Source organism: Culex pipiens, chromosome 1 (assembly GCF_016801865.2).
Source record: "Culex pipiens pallens isolate TS chromosome 1, TS_CPP_V2, whole genome shotgun sequence".
Taxonomy (NCBI): Eukaryota; Metazoa; Arthropoda; class Insecta; order Diptera; family Culicidae; genus Culex; species Culex pipiens.
The window spans coordinates 66,356,551-66,378,832 of NC_068937.1; the positions used below are offsets into that span (position 1 = coordinate 66,356,551).

General features: G+C 39.5%; 2 long non-coding RNA genes across 2 annotated transcripts; one reads left to right on the forward strand and one right to left on the reverse strand.

Annotated features, from left to right (window-relative positions):
• Positions 1–1,915: 1,915 nt before the first annotated feature.
• Positions 1,916–21,849, forward strand: LOC120431717 (uncharacterized). Its single transcript, XR_005607944.2, has 3 exons — positions 1,916–2,022; positions 2,275–2,462; positions 21,828–21,849. It is a non-coding gene; the product is annotated as an uncharacterized LOC120431717 (long non-coding RNA).
• On the reverse strand, positions 10,797–21,249 carry LOC120431716 (uncharacterized). The gene is made up of 2 exons (XR_008211918.1): positions 19,808–21,249; positions 10,797–19,736 (listed from the first exon to the last, which is right to left on the reverse strand). It is a non-coding gene; the product is annotated as an uncharacterized LOC120431716 (long non-coding RNA).
• Positions 21,850–22,282: the final 433 nt, after the last annotated feature.

Here is a 22,282-nt window from a genome sequence, read left to right on the forward strand (position 1 = left end):
GTAGCAGTTATTGATCAGCGCGCCCGAGTCCTTCTAGCATATGTGGCGAGTGTAGCTAATTTAGGTAATCTCAAATACTCAAAACTTTAAAATTCGACATCTCTGGAACGAAACATATTCCTTTCTGTCGATAAGTGATTCTTATGTAAAATTGGACGGGGAATACGATGGTGAGGTCAAATTTAAAAAATAAATAGGGCTGTTTTGAGATACGGCCATTCAAAGTTTTCAATTGCGCAATACAGGTAGAAAAAATATTTTAATCCAAATTTTGCTCACGGAAATGGATTCTACGTCCAATTTCCTTCAAAATTGAGTCTAAGACCGACTCTCTAAGATTTGTGGTTCCTGAGTTATCGTCGTTCGAAGATAGGGGTTTCGCTCAAAAATAGCCAAAAAGTCGATTTTTTGGGAGGGTACAAAAATGGAGGGGGTGGTCCGATTTGGATGAAATTCGGGATTTCTACATGTTTTGACAGTCTCAACAGCTCTGCCAAATTTGAGCAGAATCGGAGATGGTAATTTTCAAATTTGCATTTTTTCTTGCACACTTCAGGTGGAATGACCTTTATACGGAAGCTTAAAAAATTTCCTAACATATTTTTTTCATTGAAATGTTGAAATTCTGGCTCTCAACGATTTTTCATTAGCCACACTTAACTTATAGATAAAATTACACCTTTAGACGCATTGTTCAACATGTAATGTCACCATTTTCGAAATATAAAAACAAAACTTTTTTTTTTTTTGAAAACACAAGTACGTTCAGCTAAAAACCTTTTTTTTCAAATACCTGAAACAATAAAATCAACAATACCTATAGAAAACTGTTATTTTGTGGTTTCTATTATTTTGAATTGATTTTTTTTAAATCTTTTAAATTAAAATAAAGTAATTTAATTTTTTTTAATAACATTTTTTTTGTAAATTTGGCCCGGTCTCCAAAAACTTTGAGCCCCCTGATCTAATTAATAGTCATCTAATTAATAATAACAAAAAAGCAAGCTGCATAATTAAAAAAAATATCTGCCTTTCGAAACATTTTGACGTTTTGAAATGTTCAGCCTTCTTCCGAAAAAAAAACTAAATTCTGCATTTTGAATTCTGCATTTTGAATTTGAAAGTTTGCGATGCTACTTTTTGATTTTCGGCCTTTTGGGCAAATCCGTATTGTTTGCCATGTTTTTATTATTAACATGATTAGTACCCCATTCGGATTGCACCGGAAGCCAAGCAAAATCGCCCCAGCAGCTGGACACCGAGTTGCGGCTGAGGACAAAACGCAAAGGCCAGCAGAGCCAACCAAGACCCCTACACAATCCCCCTTCCCTTCCCACGCCTTGTCTTTAACATCAATCCCTTCCCTACTAACCCCGAGTAGGCCGCAAGTAATCGGCTCCCCTCCCACTAACATTTACACACAAGATCCTCTGTAATTATTAAGTCAAATGTAATTACAAAAGCCGACTCGGTCCTGACCAGGTCCCAGTACCGAAAAGGACCTAATAAAAATAATTTTATGAAAAAAAATAGTACCCCATTCGCACGGGATCCTTATTAAACTTTTAATCGGAGCATTGCTTTTCGACATTTACCTAATTAATGCCTTGTTTACTTGATGATGTTCAATTGACTTGATCCTTGTTCTGAGTGCTTGTCATAACACAGCTGGAAATATATGGGCGATACAGGTTGACCCTCAAGGCGATTGTGACAGACACTCCAACATCATGAACATCATTAGCGAATAATGCTCCGATGAAAAATAAATTAAGCCTGAATAGCAGTGTTTAAAAACATAATTAAAGTATTTGAGTATACATTATAAGACCGGCTACAAAGAGATCGTGCGAATTTAGTATAACTTTGTGTTTAGCCTACATACAACTTAAGTATTTGTTTTTTTTTTCATCAGCGCTCAAAACAAAACGGAAAGTGCGACGAAAACTGGAACTCGTAGTCTTGGAAACCAAGTTATTAGAAAAGGTCATATGTGCATTCAAAACCTTGGCATCATGAAAGGTAATGTTGTGTATTTAATAAAACTTCTTGATTTCAGACAAATTATTCTCATAATTTATGCTTAGTTTTCAAAGACGGCTAATAAAGTCTTTGTTGTTTTGTTTTTAATTGGGAGATTTCTATATGAAAGGTAGATCGATAGGCAAAATGCCTTCAGTTGTTGATAGCAATCAAATCTTAGCTCTCTTTTAGCTTTTATTGGTTAAAAGTGACGCAAAAAAATACCCACTTAAATGTTAATCGAAATTTTAGGTGGGTCCAGACCATATTGGTTCGTTTTAACATCTGAAAGTATTTCTTGGTTCAAAGACGAAGATGAAAAGGAAAAAAAGTATATGCTTCCTGTTGACTGTCTTAAGCTTCGAGATATTGAACAAAGCTTTATGTCCCGGAGGCACACATTTGCTCTTTTTAACCCTGATGGTCGTAATATATACAAGGTACGTGTTAACTGAATAAATATATTGTACAATACGAGAAAGGCTCATAGTACACTACACAGCTATAAAAGTAGTAATCCAGCTGCGTGTAAAAGGCCTGGGTGTAAAATAAATATTGCATTATTTTATGCAATTTCATGTAATTTTACACCCTAAAATATGTAGCCCATCAGTATGGGAAACATACTTGACCGAAATGTCAAGCCCATATATGCGTTCATCCTTTCAGCTTTACATCGGTCTGATGGCCGAGTGGGCTAAGGCGCCAGTCCTTACTGTTGGTGCTAGGTTTGAATCCCATCGGTTGCAACTTTTTTTTTGCGTTTGCAAAAGTTGTACATGTAGTGTGTAATATTAAGTGTTTATTTTGACGAAGGTGATGTGCACGCTTTTGCATGCGATTTTACCATCGGAATTTTTGCTGTGTAGTACAGTAGGGTGCCCAGAAAAAATGACCCCCTGCTCCACAAGCGAAAAACGGGTTTTTGGGTTATTTTAAGCATCTGTGTAAATTTTGAGCGACATTGGATGAGATTAACCCATTGTTACTCGAGCCTAAAGTTGGTGAAAAAATTTTTTTTCATACAAAAATGACTTTTTTAAATCGCTAATAACTTTTCAGGATTGAGATTAACAGCTTTGGTATGTTCTACAAAGTTGTAGTGCATTAAATTTTCAATAAGAATCTCACTTTTGGGAATATTTGGATGGAAGTAGCGCACCGTGCAGACCAAACCGTAAAAAACTTTGGTTTTCCATACATTTTTTCGATTTTTTCCATACAAACTTTACCTCCGAGTATCAATGGGTAAATGATAACCGATTTTGCTCATATTTGGCCCAGAGTCCTAAAAACGGTCAAGGAACAATATTCAGCTTGTGGAGCGAGGTTTTGAAAAAAAGTCCCATATTCTGGGCACCCTACTAGTACAGTCATCCCACATATTCGGAACACTCACAAATTTGGAACACTTTTGTGATAATTTGTCAATAGCATACAAAATGCATATTGCACCTACCAATATTGTGGAACACCTGAATTTCCCGAGAATGGGTAAGTAACGAAGGAAATGCGTCATAATACCTTTCTCTGGTATCAATACCAAATTTTGGTATTTCTGGACCCTTTAAAATTTGTCTTAAGGATTATGCAGGAGCAAAATGTGGTAACATACCAATTTAAGGTATTGTTTTGATATTGCAAAATTGCAGAATTTGTCAATGGTCACATTTTGGTATTCTTTTGGTATTACAGTATTTTATCAAATTCCTCTGAAACTATGGGAAATTTTGACCAATTTTTACAAAGTAATTAATTTTGCGCTAAAATGATGTCTCAAAGCGAATGCCTTTATTGAAAACCGGAAATTTCAAACTTGATTTTAAACATTTTTGATATACCCCTAGGGGGGTGACACTTCGGTTCCGTCGGGTCTGGCACCTCGAGCTTGGAGCTGAAACCTCGAGCTCGGAGCCAGCACCGAGCTGGAACCGTGTCTGCAACTTTGATTAAAAAGAAGCCGATTTTTGTAAATCTATTTAGCGTGCATCGCACAACAGCTGTCACTGTCAGCCAAAAAAATATAAACAAAACCCAACCTGTTTTTTCCTGCGAGGATTACACGCGTTTTTTTCGGACTACCCGGATGCCAAGCGGTCCCCGTCGGAACCCAGCTGCTGTCCACGTCGACCACGATTTGACCACTTACTCGAGCAGTGCTCAATCAACGTCAACTGGTGTTTCCTGTGCTGCAAGGGCGGAAGTCTCATTTGCTGCAAAACCTGTCTGACGGCCTTCCACCTCGAGTGCCTCCAGTTCAACCCGCCGGAAGGTCGCTTCATCTGCAGAGAGATCGAATCCGGCCGAATGCACATGTACGACGGGATCGTCTGGGCCAAATATTCCATGATCAAGTTCTGGCCCGCGCTCAAGATTTCCCCGCCTGCGGTCCCGGACGTAGTGTTCCGGCGGAAACACGAAAAAACGGACATTTACATGCACTTCATCGACAAGCACGACTTTGGCTGTATCAACCGCCTCCGGTTTCAATCTGCCTCTATTACGAGGGCGACTCGGACAGCGTGACGGACCGGAAGCGGTCGGACATGATGGAACGGTACAACGAGGCACTGCGCGTGGCACGGCATGTTTTCGAATGGCTGCAGGCACAAACAAATCACGCCTTGGAATCGTCGATGTACGTGATGATCAAGTCCAACAAGTATGTTGCTCCGCTGAGAGGGCGAAACGCGGCCGGAGACGAGGAGGTGAGTTTGTCGAGGGTATGGTTTTCCGTATCAATTGTTATATCTATTTCATTTCAACAGGAGGATTCAATCTGTGAGTGCAAATCGTCGGACACGGACCCGTGCGGGCTAGACTCGAACTGCATCAACCGGGCGATGCTCGTGAAGTGCAATCCGAAGACATGTCCAGCTGGCAAAAGTTGCCAGTACCAGTGCTTCAAACGGAAGCAGTACCCGGCACTGGCGGCCAAACGGATACCCAACAAGCGCTGGGGTCTGGTCGCACAATAGTACATCCACCAGGGTCAGTTTGTGATCGAGTACGAGAGGAGATCAACAACAAGCAGTTGGCGCGGCGGATAAAGCAAAAGCAGGAGCAAAAGGACGAAAAGGAATACTTCATGACGGTGGACTTGAAGCTGACGATCGACGCGGGGCCCAAGGGCAACTTGGCCCAGTTCATCAACCACTCGTGCGAGCCTAACTGCGAGATGCTGATGTGGAAGATCGGCGGAAGCTAATCCGTGGGGCTGTTTGCCCTCAAGGACCTCAAGGCGGTAAGTTCTTCAAAATCCCGGTAAAAACACTTCCTACAACTAACTCTTCTTACTCTTTTCACCGCCATTGCTAAGACCTCACCTTCAACTACAACTGCCAATGTTGTGCGGGCAAGTGTCCCGGGCTAAACATCACCCAAGGGAAGGAGAACTGGAATGAGGAGACTCCACGGTCTTGCGCGACTTGCATGTGCAGATTGCAACATGGGTTTCCTGCTCGAGTGCTCAAACGCCAAGAGTGACGACGGCGGCGGCAACTACACCACATCCGCCACCCACGCCTGCGCAAAGTACCAAGCAAATATTGCGATATTGATCACTCGATGACGGATTCGAACTTGGTTGAATACAGGACGAAAATGGTCGCGAAAATTCGGTGGAGGAGATTTGGACCTGATAGTGGATAGTGATGGCCACGGACAGTGACGTTCTGATACTCCCGTTCTTATTGAGTTAGTATCAGCAGCTTTATTTCGCCGGAGAAGTAGCTGAACCGGAACGGGATCTCCTGCGACCGGATCAATATTCTTGTCGGAATCCGATAGTGGCACTTAGGTTCTGGCGGGTCTGAGGGGTTTTAGTTCTATTTATTGTATAATCCATGTTACATGTTCTTTTACAATTTTATAATAAAAGATGATAAGGGGGTGAATAAAAGATGATAAGGGGGTGAGTTACTTGGCATTTTCCGTTACTCGACTGCAAAAGCTGCCAGAAATAAACTAATTACCACCACCCTTATGTCTATATATCAAAATTTTTGTAATTGTCTGCTCTACAACTTTGTAAAACATGATTACACTTAAAAAATATCCCTGCAAAGTTAGAAAATACACGAAATTTTAAAATGAAACATTTTGTTCTAAATGAAAAAATTACCCTTCTGGGTCATGTAGATTCAAAAACTACATAAAATTTCCCATAAAATGACGTGTTCCAACATTTTTTACAGTCGATGTTGAATCTGGTAGAGCATCACCGGCTGCTCCTTAGGAAAGGAAAGCCCAGAGATCATGTTTCATGTTTGTTTCCCGTTTATTTTCCTCTTTCCTGCTATATCTTAGCCCTATTCATCTCCTACTCTTCTTTTCCTTTCAGTCACTCTACTCACTGTTCTTCTTCGTTTTCTTCGAGCCCATGATCTTCAGCTCCAGCCCAGTCAAATCAAATAGAGCCGTACACAAATTCCGTTTCAAACGCAACAACCGGTTCGAACACGGAACCGGTTGTTGCGTTTGAAACGGAATTTGTATCCGATTCTAATTAGATTCCGTTTCAGAATTCGGATTTAGTTAACTGGGAGTCGTCCCAAACTGCACCGCACCTTGTCCGACGAATCTCGCTGCGGCCCGACACATCGGGTTCGAATCAGCCATCACCTCCGCACTGGGTTTGTCAGCACTGGGCCAGATCTCGCACACACCTTCCTGACGATCTGCTCGACGTGTCAGGTTGCGGACGCCCAATGTCAAGCTTGACGTCGGTCGCGTTCTCTACCGGGTCGAGCTCCTCGTGTGGCGGTCAGGCAAGATACTCTCCTCGTCTACCTCCCCGACGCGCGTAGAGCCGAATGACGAGCTCCTGTCGACCGGAACCTGGCGAATCTTTCGGCGTGTTCGCCGGCTCCTGCGCGTCGCTGATTTTCTTCGAGCCGCCTCGCGGCCTCCCGCCGCACGTGGTGCCCCGGGTTCAAAGGGGTTACGCCGGCTCAGCAGAAGGGACCGATTATACTTGTCGGACGCGGCGGCCGGGATGAGCTGACCAGGGATCGCGGTCGATGCTTGCGGACCCCGCCGAACCGTTTCGCTCGTCCACAGAACAGCTCCTTTCTACCCGCGTGTACTTTCGCGCACCGTAATTTCTTCGCGACGACGAACAACCAAAAACGCGACTTGTTCTCGCTCTTGTCCAAACACGACTTCCCGAACAGCTCAGGTTTTTCGTCCGTCAACCCGAACTCGCTCTCTCCTTGGTCCCGCTCTCTCTCCCTCCTCCTCACTTTCTCGTGCACCGCTCTCCCAATCTCCGGCGGATCGGAAACAACGCCGATGTATTGGTGAGGTCGAAATTGCTCGCGAGGGTGAGGTTTGGTTTGGGGAAGTGAACTTATTTTTGGGTAAGCTTCTTAACTCTTAAGCAGTTTAACATATTTTTATGGAGATTTTCAAATCAAATTACATCCTAAATTCTACCAACGTTACATCGAGTAACGGAAAATGGCAGAGTTTTTAAAACTTTTTTAGTGTTTTTGGAACCGGTCCCAAAGTGAACAGATATGTCCAAAAATGTTTTCAGCGTCATCAATGAGCTTGATTTTGAAAATGCTGAATTTCAATACCCATATTGCCACTCCAATAAATTTCTTGAAAATACTCTATGATTGGGGATATTCTGGGTTCCACCGGAGAACCTGGAACTGGTCCCAAAATGGTCAGATATGCCCAAAAATGGTTTTTAGCGTCATCAATGAGCTTGATTTTGAAAATGCTGAATTTTGATACCCATATTGCCACTCTAATAAATTTCTTGAAAATACTCCGTAGTTGGGATATTCCGGATTCCACTGGAGAACCTGGAAGCAGTCCCAAAATGGCCAGATATGCCCAAAAATGTTTTTTAGCGTCATCAATGAGCTTGATTTTCAAAATGGTGAATTTTGATATCCATATTGCAATGTCTTGAAAATACTCCGTAGTTGGGATATTCCGGGTTCCACCGGAAAACCTGGAACCGGTCCCAATGTGACCAGATATGTCCAAAAATGTTTTTAGCGTCATCAATGAGCTTGATTTTAAAAATGCTGAATTTTGATACCCATATGGCCACTCCAATAAAATTCTTGAAAATACTCTGTAATTGGATATATTCCACCGGAGAACCAAAAATGGTTTTTAGCGTCATCAATGAGCTTGATTTTCAAAATGGTGAATTTTGATATCCATATTTCAATGTCTTGAAAATACTCCGTAGTTGGGATATTCCGGGTTCCACCGGAGAACCTGGAACCGGTCCCAAAATGGAATTTTGAAAATCCGTCCACAGGGTGGTGGTGGTGGTAGTTGATTTATTTCAGGCAGCTTTAACCCTTTCAGGCCTGAATTTTCAAAAAAAATATTTTTTTAGTCGATGATGGGAAAATGATTCTTCAGACCATACGAAAATTATAGGCTAGTTTTGGAAATTTTGATATTTGGGTCATATATGACCCATCAGGCTCGAAAGGGTTAACATGTTTGTCATTCGCTGCCTCCGTCCACAGGGAGCCGAGATACAGCTGTTTGAAGTTGGACTTCGCCTTTTTTCGCTAGCTTGGTAGTTCGCGGGATAATATTGAGGATGGTAGTTTAAGTGTTAAACAAAAACCCGCCTTTCAAGACTATTTTATCCAGAGCAGCAAAACACTGCCTCCAAATCCAAATTTAAATGATATTTTCACAAAAAAGTTATCGGACCAATCATAAAACATAACTAAGCATGAGTTTAATTGGTTCCAGAGTGTGAAGTTATTTTGAAAAAAAATAATGTACTCCTGGAGATAACACAAAATTTGTTTACATTGTTAGAAAAAAGTGTTCCGAATTTGTAAATTTCAAGGGTCAATGTTTTTCTTTAAAAACTCGATATAAAACGTAAAAATACATCAATCGAAAGATCGCAAGAAAAGCTTTCACATGAAGGTAAAAGCAAATCATTATGTGCAATTATCGATTTTACATGATTTATTGAACATTGGCCGATCTGTAAACTGTTCCGAATATGAGGGATTACTGTACTACTTCATTTGCTGTGTAGCGAGAGTTGAGTTTATCTGTGGCCATCAAGGACCATTTTGTTTAAATATTTTATAAGGGCGTGTTCAGTGATAGTTAAATTTTTCTCTTGGCGTCAATGATTTTTTTAAAATATTTTTATAAGAGCGTATTAAGTGAAAGTTAAGTTTTTCTTTTGGCGTCAACAATGAAAGTATTTTTTTGTTAGGGTGTATCTAGTGAGGATTGAGTTTTTTCTCTGGGCGTTAACGATCAAAGTTTATTTTTTTATTTTTAGTATTTAGTTATAGTTTAGTTTTATTCTTGGCGTCAACGATAAAAAAAATAAATATGTTTGGGAGGCGTATTTAGTGAGAGTTGAGTTTATTTCTTGGCGTCATTGATTTTTAAAAATGGTTTTAAAAAAGGCGTATTTAGTGAGAAATTAGTTTTTCTCTAGTCGTCGACGATCAAAGTTTATTTTAAATATTTTTTTGTGAGGACATACATAGTACCTCTACAGCATTGCCTTGGCGTTCTCGATTGCGAGATTCCTACTCGAAACTAAGTGTCCGAAGGCTTGATTGTTGAGGCAATTGCAAACCTCTTTTTACACCTTAGTTTCCATCCACCCCGGGATTCGAACTGACGACCTTTGGATTGTTAGTCCAACTGCCTACCAGCGACTCCACCGAGGCAGGACCCAGGGAGACGACTTCTACACCTGATCTGAGCTAACGACCTAACCTTTTTTTTTAGGTTAGTCCGGGGCCAACATTTACTTCCCGTCCGACGGAAGGCGTGATCAGACAAATCTCGTCTCAAAAAACGCCACCGGGACCGTCTGGGATCGAACCTAGGCCGACTGGGTGAGAGGCAAACACGCTTACCCCTACACCACGGTCCCGGTTATCTGGGCATCAACGATCAATATTTTTCCAACAAAAAAATATGAGGAAGCAAGTTCAAAAATCATAACCGAACATAGTTTTTTTTTTATAAGGGCGTATTAGTGATTTGTCCCGCCCGTGTGGATCAATCGGACCGCGCACTAGACTCACAATCCAGAGGTCGCCGGTTCGAATCCCGCGGCGGGCGCTCTAAAATTCTTTGTGTAAAAATGGGTATTCGGCGCCGTCGCTCCGTGCCATACTTTCATACACTTAGGAGCCCAGGGCGGCGAAGTCCTTGTAGATAAAAAGGAAGACACTAGTGGTTGGTACTAGCAATGGTGGCCGACAGCTATAAAGTCAACTTCGTTATTAGTGAAAGTGGAGGTTTTTTTTCTTTGCGTCAACGATCGATGTTTTTATTTTTATTAAGGCGTATTTAGTGAGAGTTGAGTTTGCTGAACGTCAACGATCAAAGTTTTTAAAATGTTTTCATTAGGGGTTATTTAATGAGAGTTGAGTTTTTCACTTGGCGTCAATGATCAAAGGTTTTTTTGTATCGTTATGATGGCGTATCTAGTGAGAGTGAAGTTTTTCTCTGGATGTCTTTACTCCCGAGCAGGGGGTTTACCAAATTTTGGTATTACTTGGGCAAATAACAGGGACCAAAATGTGCCCTTGGTTGCCCCGTAATAGATGGTAAAATACCATGAAATCATACCAAAGTCTTGTATGTGGAAGGGCACAGCAATACCAACCTTTGTTATTCCAAGGGTAAAAAAAGGGAAAAAATAAAACCATTTCAATACCAAGATGAGGTCTTTTGGATTTTTGAACATTGCTTGAATACCAAAACTTGGTATTACCATGGTTTTATTTTTAAGGTATTCCTGCGCCCTTGGAAAATCAGATTTTGGTATTCCTGTGGTCTTCCACATACATGATTTTGGTCTAAAAGTAAATCTTTCCCTCAGAGTGTGAAGGCGGTCGAACCAACAGTGCCGATGTATTGGTGTAACATTCTCGGTGAGTTCGCTCCATGTTGAGCACACACTTAGGTATCTGATGCACAACGATCAGACCCAGTCAGTTCATTTCGAGTTCTGAAACGGAATCTGATTAGGTTCCGTTTCAGAACCCGAGCATGGGTAAATAACAAGAGAAATGCGTAATAATACCTTTCTCTGGTATCAATACCAAATTTTGGTATTCCTGGACCCTTTAAAATTTGTCTTGAGGATTATGCAAGAGCAAAATGTGGTATCATACCAATTTAAGGTATTGTTTTGATATTGCAAAATTGCAGAATTTGTCAATGGTCGAACACCACATATTGGTATTCTTTTGGTATTACAGTGTTTTATCAAATTCCTCTGAAACTATGGGGAAATTTTGACCAATTTTGACAAAATAATTAATTTTGCGCTAAAATTATGTCTCAAAGCGAATGCTTTAATTGAAAACCGGAAATTTCAAACTTGATTTTAAACATTTTTGATATACCCCCTACAGAAATGACTTGAAATTGTGGAAAATTTTCTAAGTCAGAATGGCACATTTTGGTATTATTTTGGTATTGAAAGGTTTCATCAATTTTCTCTGAAACCATGGGATTTTTTTTACCAATTTGGACAAGATAATAAATTTTGCGCTAAAATGACTTGAAAAAAAAACCAAATACTTTGAAAAACGAGTCAATCGAAAGATTATTGAATTTTGGTGAATTTCAATCCAGTTTTATTTTAATATTTTTCAATCTTGTTATTTTTCAGAATCTTCAAGAACTTCATGCACAGGCCGTACATCAATGACAAATGCATTCGGTGTGGTGAAGAATATCACTAAGAACAACATGGAATCATCAGGTGAGTAGATTTGGCTGTTGCATATGGATCATTTCCGTTTTTTCACTAACTGCAACTGCTGCACTAAAAATGGTATGAAAATACCAAATTTTGGTATTACTTGTGCAAATATCAGCGACCAAAATGTGATCTTGGTTGCCCAGTAATAGATGGTAAAATACCATGAAATCATACCAAAATCATGTATGTGGAAGACCACAGGAATACCAAAATATGATTTTCCAATGGCGCGGGAATACCTAAAATTAAAACCAAGTTTTGGTATTCAAGCAATGTTCAAAAATCCAGAAGACCTCAACTTGGTCTTGAAATGGTTCTATTTTGAGGTATTATTTTACCCTTGGAATAACATGGTTTGGTATTGTTGTGCCCAGTGCTGAAAATGTCAGGGGTCATGACTCGAAAATCGGCGACGCTGACACGATTTTTTGAGATCCATTCACTGAACCGCAAAACCGTGACATAAACAAACCCGGCGCAGTCGTGAGTGCCCTAGCTCATTGAGCAGCTGCAATGCGAGGCAGTAGTCGACCAACGCTCATTCGACGTTGCACGCACACACATAAAGAAACAAGTTTTTACACAAAAAGTTCGTATTTATGCGTGGAAATGTAATTTTGAATATAAGTTATGGTTGTTTTAAGTGTTTTGCACAGTCTACAACCATTCAACTGTTTGAAAATAGTCGAAATAGTGTTTAAAGAAGATTTTACGAGTCAGTCATATGACACGAATTGAGTGAGTGTAGCTCATTTTTTCACGTCTCTCATTCTCCAGCAGCCGACCGGCACGAGTCAGGCGGCAGTGGTTGAACAGACACAGTAGGCTCACAGTCATATGCTAGCAGTGAACTGACATTTTGGTTTGCTTCATGTGTACGCTGGGTTGGAAACTTTTTGCAGGCCTGGTTGTGCCCTTCCACATACAAGACTTTGGTATGATTTCATGGTATTTTACCATCTATTACTGGGCAACCAAGGGCACATTTTGGTCGCTGTTATTTGCTCAAGTAATACTAAAATTTGGTATTCCCGTGATATTTACCCCTGCTCGGGAATTCGTATTGAATTTATTTATTGTTTATTCGTCAAGCTTATGTAGACTACTTACAATTTTCTTACATACTAGATATTATTTCTATTGTACAGATTTTTTCGTAGTTCCGGTTTAGACATGTCGAAATGTATGTACTGTGAACTTTCATTATAAAAGTGCATCATTTGATTTAATGGTGAATTTTTTAAATAATTTGTCGTGTATGCAGTTATTCTAAAAACTGGTGAATGTCTAAGAGTACGGCTTGGTTCATGAATACTATTGCGTATTACTGAAAATAATGCTGCTGACTGTATGCGTTGAGAAATAATGTCGTTGATGAAAGAGAGCATGGCATATTTACGACGTTCATGTAATGATTGTATGTTTATGAGCATGCAGCGTGCTTCATGCGATGGGAGAGGAAATGCAGTCCAGTTTAGTTTACGTAGTGCGTACAGTAAGAATTGTTTTTGGACAGATTCAATTCGTGCTTGGTGTACGGCATAGTATGGATTCCAGACGATACTACAGTATTCCAAGAGTGGCCTGACATACGTTATATAGAGTAATTTAATAGTATACGGGTCCTGGAAGTTGAATGCAAAGCGCTTTATAAAGCCTAATGTACTTTTTGCCTTGTTTATTATTGTGTTATAGTGTTCTACAAAAGTTAGTTGTGAGTCTAGGATGACACCTAGATCACGTACTACTTTGCATTTTTCTACTGGTTGGTTTCCTAATAATACTGTTATGTTTGGTGTTTCATGTTTTCTGCTGAAGGCAATGGAATTACATTTCTTTACATTCAATTGGAGTAGGCTTTTACTACACCATGTGTAGAAAAGATTAATTTCGTTTTGGAATACATGACTGTCATTGTAAAAAAAATCAAATTATTCGCTCTACAGCATTGCCTTGGCGTTTCTCGATTGCGAGATTCCTACTCGAAACTAGGTGTTCGAAGGCTTGATTGTTGAGGCAATTGCAAACCTCTTTTTACACCGTAGCTTCCATCCACCCCGGGATTCGAACTGACGACCTTTGGATTGTTAGTCCAACGGCCTACCAGCGACTTCACCGAGACAGGACCCAGGGAGACGACTCCTACACCTGGACTGAGCTAACGACCTAACCTTTTTAGGTTAGTCCGGGGCCAACATTTACTTCCCGTCCGACGGAAGGCGTGATCAGACAAATCTCGTCTCGAAAAATGCCACCGGGACCGTCTGGGATCGAACCCAGGCCGACTGGGTGAGAGGCAACCACGCTTACCCCTACACCACGGTGACTGTCATTGGCATTTCCTATTTTCATGTACAATTTCATGTCGTCTGCATATACAAGTACGTTAATTTTTTTAAGAATGATGGAAATGTCGTTTACATACAAGATGAAAAGAAGAGGTCCTAGATGGGATCCTTGCGGAACCCCAGAGGTGACGTGAATTGATTCCGATAGTACATTTTGGAAGCGAACAATTTGTTCGCGCTTAGTCAAATATGACTTAAGCCATTCCAAAAGATTCGGTTGAATTCCAATTTTCTGCAGTTTGAAGATTAATAATGGTATGTCGATTCTGTCAAATGCCTTACTAAAGTATGTGTAAAATTGCTTCTACGAAATTGCGATTATGCATTGCATTCAGTGTAAAATTTACAAATTCTAAAAGGTTGGTGCTAGTAGAGCGGCCTTTAAAAAAGCCGTTCTGTTTACATGTGATGCGGTTTTTTACTTGCTGAAAGATTTTTTCATTTATAATAAATTCAAAAAGTTTTGGAATGCAAGACAAAAGGGCAATTCCGCGATAATAACGTATGTCTGATTTTGGGCCTGACTTGAAAATAGGCACCAAAAAAGACTTTTTCCATGTTTGTGAGAATTTTCCAGTATTTATTGACATGTTGAAAAGATGATGCAGTGGAAATGTCAATTCTTCTGCAAGGTTCTTTAGGAATGCAGGTGCTATTCCGTCGGGTCCTGGTCCTTTTGATGAGTCTAAGTCCTTCAATTCCTACTGATGCCTGAAATAGTGGCTTTGGCCCAGACTTGTTCAAATTGAAAATGTTTTTCAGTTACAATTTCTTTTGGATTAAGTCTGGCATTTATGGCTAAGAGGACGCCGCCTCCTGACTTTTTCTGACTGAGATTTAAATTTCTATTGTCTAGGAATACAAAATAATTGTTTCCAAAAATTTCTTCAGGGTGGACGCTTTCGTCCCAGTTAGTTTCAGTTCCAAGAATAATGTCGAAAGAATGTGAGAGAATGTTTAAAGAAATTTCCTTCATTTTGCCTGGGCTTTTCATGCGATTGAAATTCTGACAATAAATTAGAATTTCATTCGCATTCTGTTGTTCCGTTGAAGAAATTTTTGGAGACATACTTAAATTATTAATAGTACTTACTGCCTCTTGCGAGGGTGTCATTTCTTCTTCCGTGTTAGAAGGCGTCAATGCTTGTAAAAATTCGACGATGTAGTCGGCAGGTAAAATTTGTTGGCGGCTTCGCGCGAATGCTGCAGGTATTGAAGTCTTCTAGTTGTTACATATTTCCTGTAGGTTTCCAGGTCGGTGAGGGTTTGCTTAGGTGAAATTCCAATTGTTGAGTTGTATTCCATGAAGATGTTCATTAGGGTGGGTACGTTTTGCCTTTCTTACTAAAGAAAGGTATAGTGTTTGCTTTTGGCTCCGACGCCAAATCAAGCTTCGTTCCCAAATCATTTCTCGAGAAATATTCATTCGAAAAATCTGCAAAAAATCATGGACGATCGATTTTCGACGCCCGATCGATTGACAATGACAGAATTCGTCTACCTCCAATATCCGAATTTTGGCGCTTAATTTACTGTAGAGCACGCGTGACGTCCGTGTGTGGTAAAAAAGTGCTCAATTTTGTGGTAGGGGGTTTCTCAGAGCCCACATTATGGATTTAAGCTCTCTTGGGCGCATTTGAAAGGGGATGTGCTGAACCTGAACCAGTTCCATACCAAATTTGAATTTATCCATTTTTTATGGGGACTCGGAGTGTGTTTTCACCAAATCAGGCGGTTTTCAAATGAAAATTCGGTCGAAAATTGAAGTATTGAAATCGTTTATTTGTCCAAAAAATTGCATTTTTCCAGCCCTACATCCTCCCAAATTTTCATCCATGTCGGTAATGTGGTTTTTGATTTACAGCTTGTGGACTAATTCACTGTGAGGGGGAAAAACCCCTAAAAAAGGTAAAAGCCAATTTTCACCAAATGCCAAAACTATTCCTTTGGCATTTTATCTAATTTTTTTTCTCCACATCATAATCTAGACCATACTCGATGTTCTGAAACAAATTTGACCTCATTTGGATTTACCGTTCAGATTTTAGAAAATTTCCATTTTTGCCTTTCTTACTAAAGAAAGGTATAGTGTTTGCTTTTGGCTCCGACGCCAAATCAAGCTTCGTTCCCAAATCATTTCTCGAGAAATATTCATTCGAAAAATCTGCAAAAAATCATGGACGATCGATTTTCGACGCCCGATCGATTGACAATGACAGAATTCGTCTACCTCCAATATCCGAATTTTGGCGCTTAATTTACTGTAGAGCACGCGTGACGTCCGTGTGTGGTAAAAAAGTGCTCAATTTTGTGGTAGGGGGTTTCTCAGAGCCCACATTATGGATTTAAGCTCTCTTGGGCGCATTTGAAAGGGGATGTGCTGAACCTGAACCAGTTCCATACCAAATTTGAATTTATCCATTTTTTATGGGGACTCGGAGTGTGTTTTCACCAAATCAGGCGGTTTTCAAATGAAAATTCGGTCGAAAATTGAAGTATTGAAATCGTTTATTTGTCCAAAAAATTGCATTTTTCCAGCCCTACATCCTCCCAAATTTTCATCCATGTCGGTAATGTGGTTTTTGATTTACAGCTTGTGGACTAATTCACTGTGAGGGGGAAAAACCCCTAAAAAAGGTAAAAGCCAATTTTCACCAAATGCCAAAACTATTCCTTTGGCATTTTATCTAATTTTTTTTCTCCACATCATAATCTAGACCATACTCGATGTTCTGAAACAAATTTGACCTCATTTGGATTTACCGTTCAGATTTTAGAAAATTTCCATTTTTGCCTTTCTTACTAAAGAAAGGTATAGTGTTTGCTTTTGGCTCCGACGCCAAATCAAGCTTCGTTCCCAAATCATTTCTCGAGAAATATTCATTCGAAAAATCTGCAAAAAATCATGGACGATCGATTTTCGTCGCCTCGTCGACAAGTTGTCAAGTTGAGCTTCACATGCAGACGCGAGCTATGCTGGCGCGTGATGCTGGCGCGTATAGAGTTTTGATACTAGATTACCCCCTTTTAGTGCAAGTTGCTTTATCGATTGCTCGTTCATCACACATCGCCTATCATTATTTTCTATGCTAAGCTTCAGTTAACGCAAACTAGACGCAAGCAGCTATCTGTTCTGAAGCCTCATGCTCATTCTTTTGCCTTTCTTTTTTGTTTTGCTCATTCTCTGATCGAACTCTGAGCGAACGAATTTCTGGGAAGCGTTCAAGCTTCCCATGTGCCAGTGACAACGCACATCGCGGGTTTGGTTTTCTAGCTTCGGTACTAGCCTTTTTGTGTATTAGTATTTTTGTTCATCGTACCAGCGCACCAAGGTGGTTTATTCGGTACGTTTGCGTTTGTCGTAGTGAAGTCCCACCGATCGCTCAGTCGTTGTATGCTTCCCAATCCCAAAAACGCCTAAATGCTTGCTTATTGAAAGCTCACAATTTTGCCTAACGCCTAAATGACAGTTTAGTGAATTACAGTAGGCGTTTCAAAGCTTTCAAGAACATTTATGCGGCTTTACCGTTACATCGTTGTTTACAACACGGCAAATTCTCGGGTGTTGAAACACTTTCTGCCAGTTATTTTGTAACCACTTTAACGCATTGGAGCAAGACGGAATTATTTTGTTTTCTCGTTAATTTTTAATATTTTGAAAAGTGCAAAAAAACACTCAGAGAATACGAACAATTTAGCGATATGCAGAAAACATTACGAACATCGCAAATTGTGAGCTAATTCTCTGTCTCAAAAACAATGTGTTCTGATTTAAAAAATCGAAAATGCTTGTGTGCGAGCACAGCTTACAACCGGCCATGGCAAATGGGGCAAAAACCAGCGCTTTTCAGTTATATGAAAAAATATGGTTGAGTTTCGAATTGTATTATGAATGGACCATTCTTTATATTGCTATTTCTTTGAAAAAAAATCAACTGCCGTTAACTTCCTTTTGTAAGAAAGGCTCTATCTCACCCCAGGTGGGATTAAATCGGGTTTTCAAAAAGTTCTCGGATCAAGTTTTAGTATGGTTCCCCTTGTAGGGCATGCCCATAGGGACTTTCATGCCAAATATCAGCTCATTTGGTTGTAAACTGGCTACGCGCATCAGGGTTCAAGTTTGCATGGGAATTACTATGGGAAATTGGAACTTTTTGTTCAAACGCTCCTACAGGTCTGGGAAATTCACGCGCCAACTTCTGGTATGGTCAGGCCTATGGGGAATGGTCTGGAGAACACTTTTCCCGAAGAGAGCATATGGATTCGTTGTCCCTAGACCTGGCACATCGGCAAACAATCCGATGTCTCCGGAACCAACGGTTTTCCCTCAAAAAGCATCACATTTTCCTTAGCATGCTATGAAAGCTTGAAGAACACCGCGACGCCATACGTCAGGTAGCTACCACGTGGGTGAGAATCGGCTGGAATATTCAATTGCAAACCTTCTTTTAACTAGAAAATGATCATTTCGAGTAATCCTGATATTATTTAGACGAATTCAGAATATTTGCATAGCAAATTTGTATTTTTTGCAAATATTTCAACTATGCGTTAAATCATTTATAACCTCGAATTCCGCTTAAACACATCATAATTTAAAGGGAAATATAAAATATAAATTACTCTTACAGTCGGTAGCTTGAGTTTAACAGCAGACATGTTAAAACTGTGTTTTATTAATCAGCATTGCTTTTACAGGAATGAATTGTTAGTTTAGTAATACTACAGTCAATTTCATCATACACGGCTTCGTCGCGTTATATCTGCCGTGGCTTAAAATATAAAAAAATAAATCATGCATCTTTTACACTATACAGTCACAAGTATAAGTTTAATAATAAAAAAAACTAACTCTACTTGATTCGCCCGCAATACCTTTCGGGGTATATCCTAGGGTTCTACCTCTCCTACTAACATTGAGTCCAAAACCACCCTACAAACATCTATACCACTAAGGTGACGTAGGGGTCCCTGCGCACTTTAGATAGGTGTTTACTAACATTCCTTCATTTCCCCGAGGATAGCTTGGACCCGGCGTGGACCCCCTTATGCCCTGGGCTGTATTACACACTTATCAAAAGATGAAGACATGGTATCTCCCGTGTTGGATTATTGTTCCGGATGAGGGTCTAACACAACCAGACCAAACAGTGGGATAAGCGTTGTGGAGCCTTCCGGTGGTGGGGCGTCCTCCAAATGCTAATGCTAATGCTAAAAGTAAATCTTTCCCTGTTCCTGAGGGGAACACCCGTGAAGAGTATCGGGCCGGCATTTGCAAAGCGGATTCAGTGACAGTTTATTAATCAATTTAATGTTAACATGTTAAGGTTAATGTTAACATTCCATAGGTTGTCTTCCTAAGGTAATCCAGAGAATCGACAGTACCGGATTCATGCCCTGCTGGGATTGTTTGTTTTACTGCGGTCCGGACTGGCCGACGGTGTTACTCCGGCTCGATGCGATGCGGGATATGTGGCAGGCGGTCGATTTCTCCGAGGTTATTGGTATCGATTCGTCGAGGACAATGGGGGATGTTGTTGTTGGAGCTGGGGGCTGCTGGGCGGTGGAGGATTGTGCTGGTTCGGGAGCTGCGGCTAAGGCAACAAATCCTGCTGCATCTGCGGAATCGAATTAAGTGGATTAGTGACATTGTTTGTTAGAGGATCGAGCGGATGATGAAAGTAGATACATTGACAAGACCGCTGTTGTCCCCAGCATTGGTTTTGGCCTTGGGCTAGGATTGGTGCTGGCTGAATGTACACGGAGAGACCGGCCAGGGCAAATCTAAGAAATTCTTGGTTAATTTAACTAAAAATATGGGTTAATTTTCTACACAGCTTTTTTTCAACAATCAATTGTTGATTTTGTTATCCCGAAATTTCTGACCACCAGTAGGTAAAAGTAACTAAAAAAATAGTAAGATTTGCCATTTTTGTTGGTTAAATGACCGAAAAAAAATTCTAGCAGTCGACTGCTATAATATTTTTTTCAGAAAATTAACTTTTTTTTGTTTTCAGCTGAAATATTGTTAAATATTCTGTAAAAAAACAGGCTGGACCATATTTTTCAACTATTTTTTAACATTTTTCTTCGTTGTATCGACTGAAATATTTTTGCATGCAGCAAATTATTAGTGGTTTATAACATCACATTTCTTAATTAAACATAATTTATGTTAGTGTCTATATATATTTTCTTTAATTATTTAACGATACAGGCTGGCCCGAATTTCTGGCTATATTTTTAACTAATGTCTTACTTGAATACAGAAAAATATTCGTACATGTAGTCAGTAATTAGCTGTTGTTAGCAATATTTTTATTGAATTTGCAGTAAATTTTATAATAATGCCTCACAAATTAATTTGTTGTACTTGTACTTATTTGTATTTTTTAATTGTTATTATAAAACATGTTAAGTTCGATTAATGTTTAAAATATAAAAAAAAGCATTTTACAAATTTTGTTGAATATGTTCAAAAAAGATGTTTAATTTCTCGTAAATTCCTTAAAAGTAGAAACCGAGTAAAATTTTCACCAAGTTTTAAGCTTATATTTTTATTATGTTGTATGGGTAATTCTCTACCAACTCACACGAAATCGGGAAAAGTTGCCCCGACCCCTCTTCGATTTGCGTGAAACTGTGTCCTAAGGGGTAACTTTTGTCCCTGATCACGAATCCGAGGTCTGTTTTTTGATATTTCGTGACGGAGGGGCGGTACGACCCCTTCCATTTTTGAACATGCGAAAAAAGAGGTGTTTTTCAATAATTTGCAGCCTAAAACGGTAATGAGATTGAAATTTGGTGTCAAAGGGACTTTTATGTAAAATTAGACGCCCGATTTGATGGCGTACTCAGAATTCCGAAAAAACGTATTTTTCATCGAAAAAAACACTAAAAAAGTTTTAAAAATTCTCCCATTTTCCGTTACTCGACTGTAAAAAATTTTGGAACATGTCATTTTATGGGAAATTTAATGTACTTTTCAAATCTACATTGTCCCAGAAGGGTCATTTTTTCATTTTAAAATTTCGTGTTTTTTCTAACTTTGCAGGATTATTTTTTAGAGTGAAACAATGTTCTACAAAGAGTTGTAGAGCAGACAATTACAAAAATTTTGATATATAGACATAAGGGGTTTGCTTATAAACATCACGAGTTATCGCGATTGTACGAAAAAAAGTTTTGAAAAAGTTACTTTTTGCGTTTCTCTTTGTTTCGTCGTCCGTGTCTGTCGCGAGTGACCATGAACGGCCATGATCGATGACGACCAACTTTTTCAAAACTTTTTTTCGTAAAATCGCGATAACTCGTGATGTTTATAAGCAAACCCCTTATGTCTATATATCAATTTTTTTGTAATTGTCTGCTCTACAACTTTGTAGAACATTGTTTCACTCTAAAAAATAACCCTGCAAAGTTAGAAAAAACACGAAATTTTAAAATGAAAAATGTTGTTCTTAATGAAAAAATGACCCTTCTGGGACAATGTAGATTCGAAAAGTACATTAAATTTCCCATAAAATGACATGTTCCAAAAAATTTTACAGTCGAGTAACGGAAAATGGGAGAATTTTTAAAACTTTTTTAGTGTTTTTTTTCGATGAAAAATACGTTTTTTTGGAATTCTGAGTACGCCATCAAATCGGGCGTCTAATTTTACATAAAAGTCCCTTTGACACCAAATTTCTATCTCATCACCGTTTCAGGCTGCATATGATTGAAAAACACCTCTTTTTTTACATGTTCAAAAATGGAAGGGGTCGTACCGCCCCTCCGTCACGAGATATCAAAAAACGGACCTCGGATTCGTGATCAGTGACAAAAGTTACCCCTTAGGACAAAGTTTCACGCAAATCGAAGAGGGGTCGGGGCAACTGCTGTGTGAGTTGGCGGAGAATTACCCGTATACAATTAAGCGTTGTATTCACTTACCATCACTGTGAAATCATCCGATATGTCGTCATCATCTACAACGGTCTAATGTTTAGTTATTTTTTTTGTGGTTGGACACAGAATTTACACCGAAGCGAACCTTTTGCTGCAAATAGACATATGAAATTTATTATTAATCTAACAAAAAAAATAATTTCGGCTCTAAACTGATAAAAGGAACGTAAATAAATGTAATTATTAACAAGAAATATCAATAATGCTACTTACC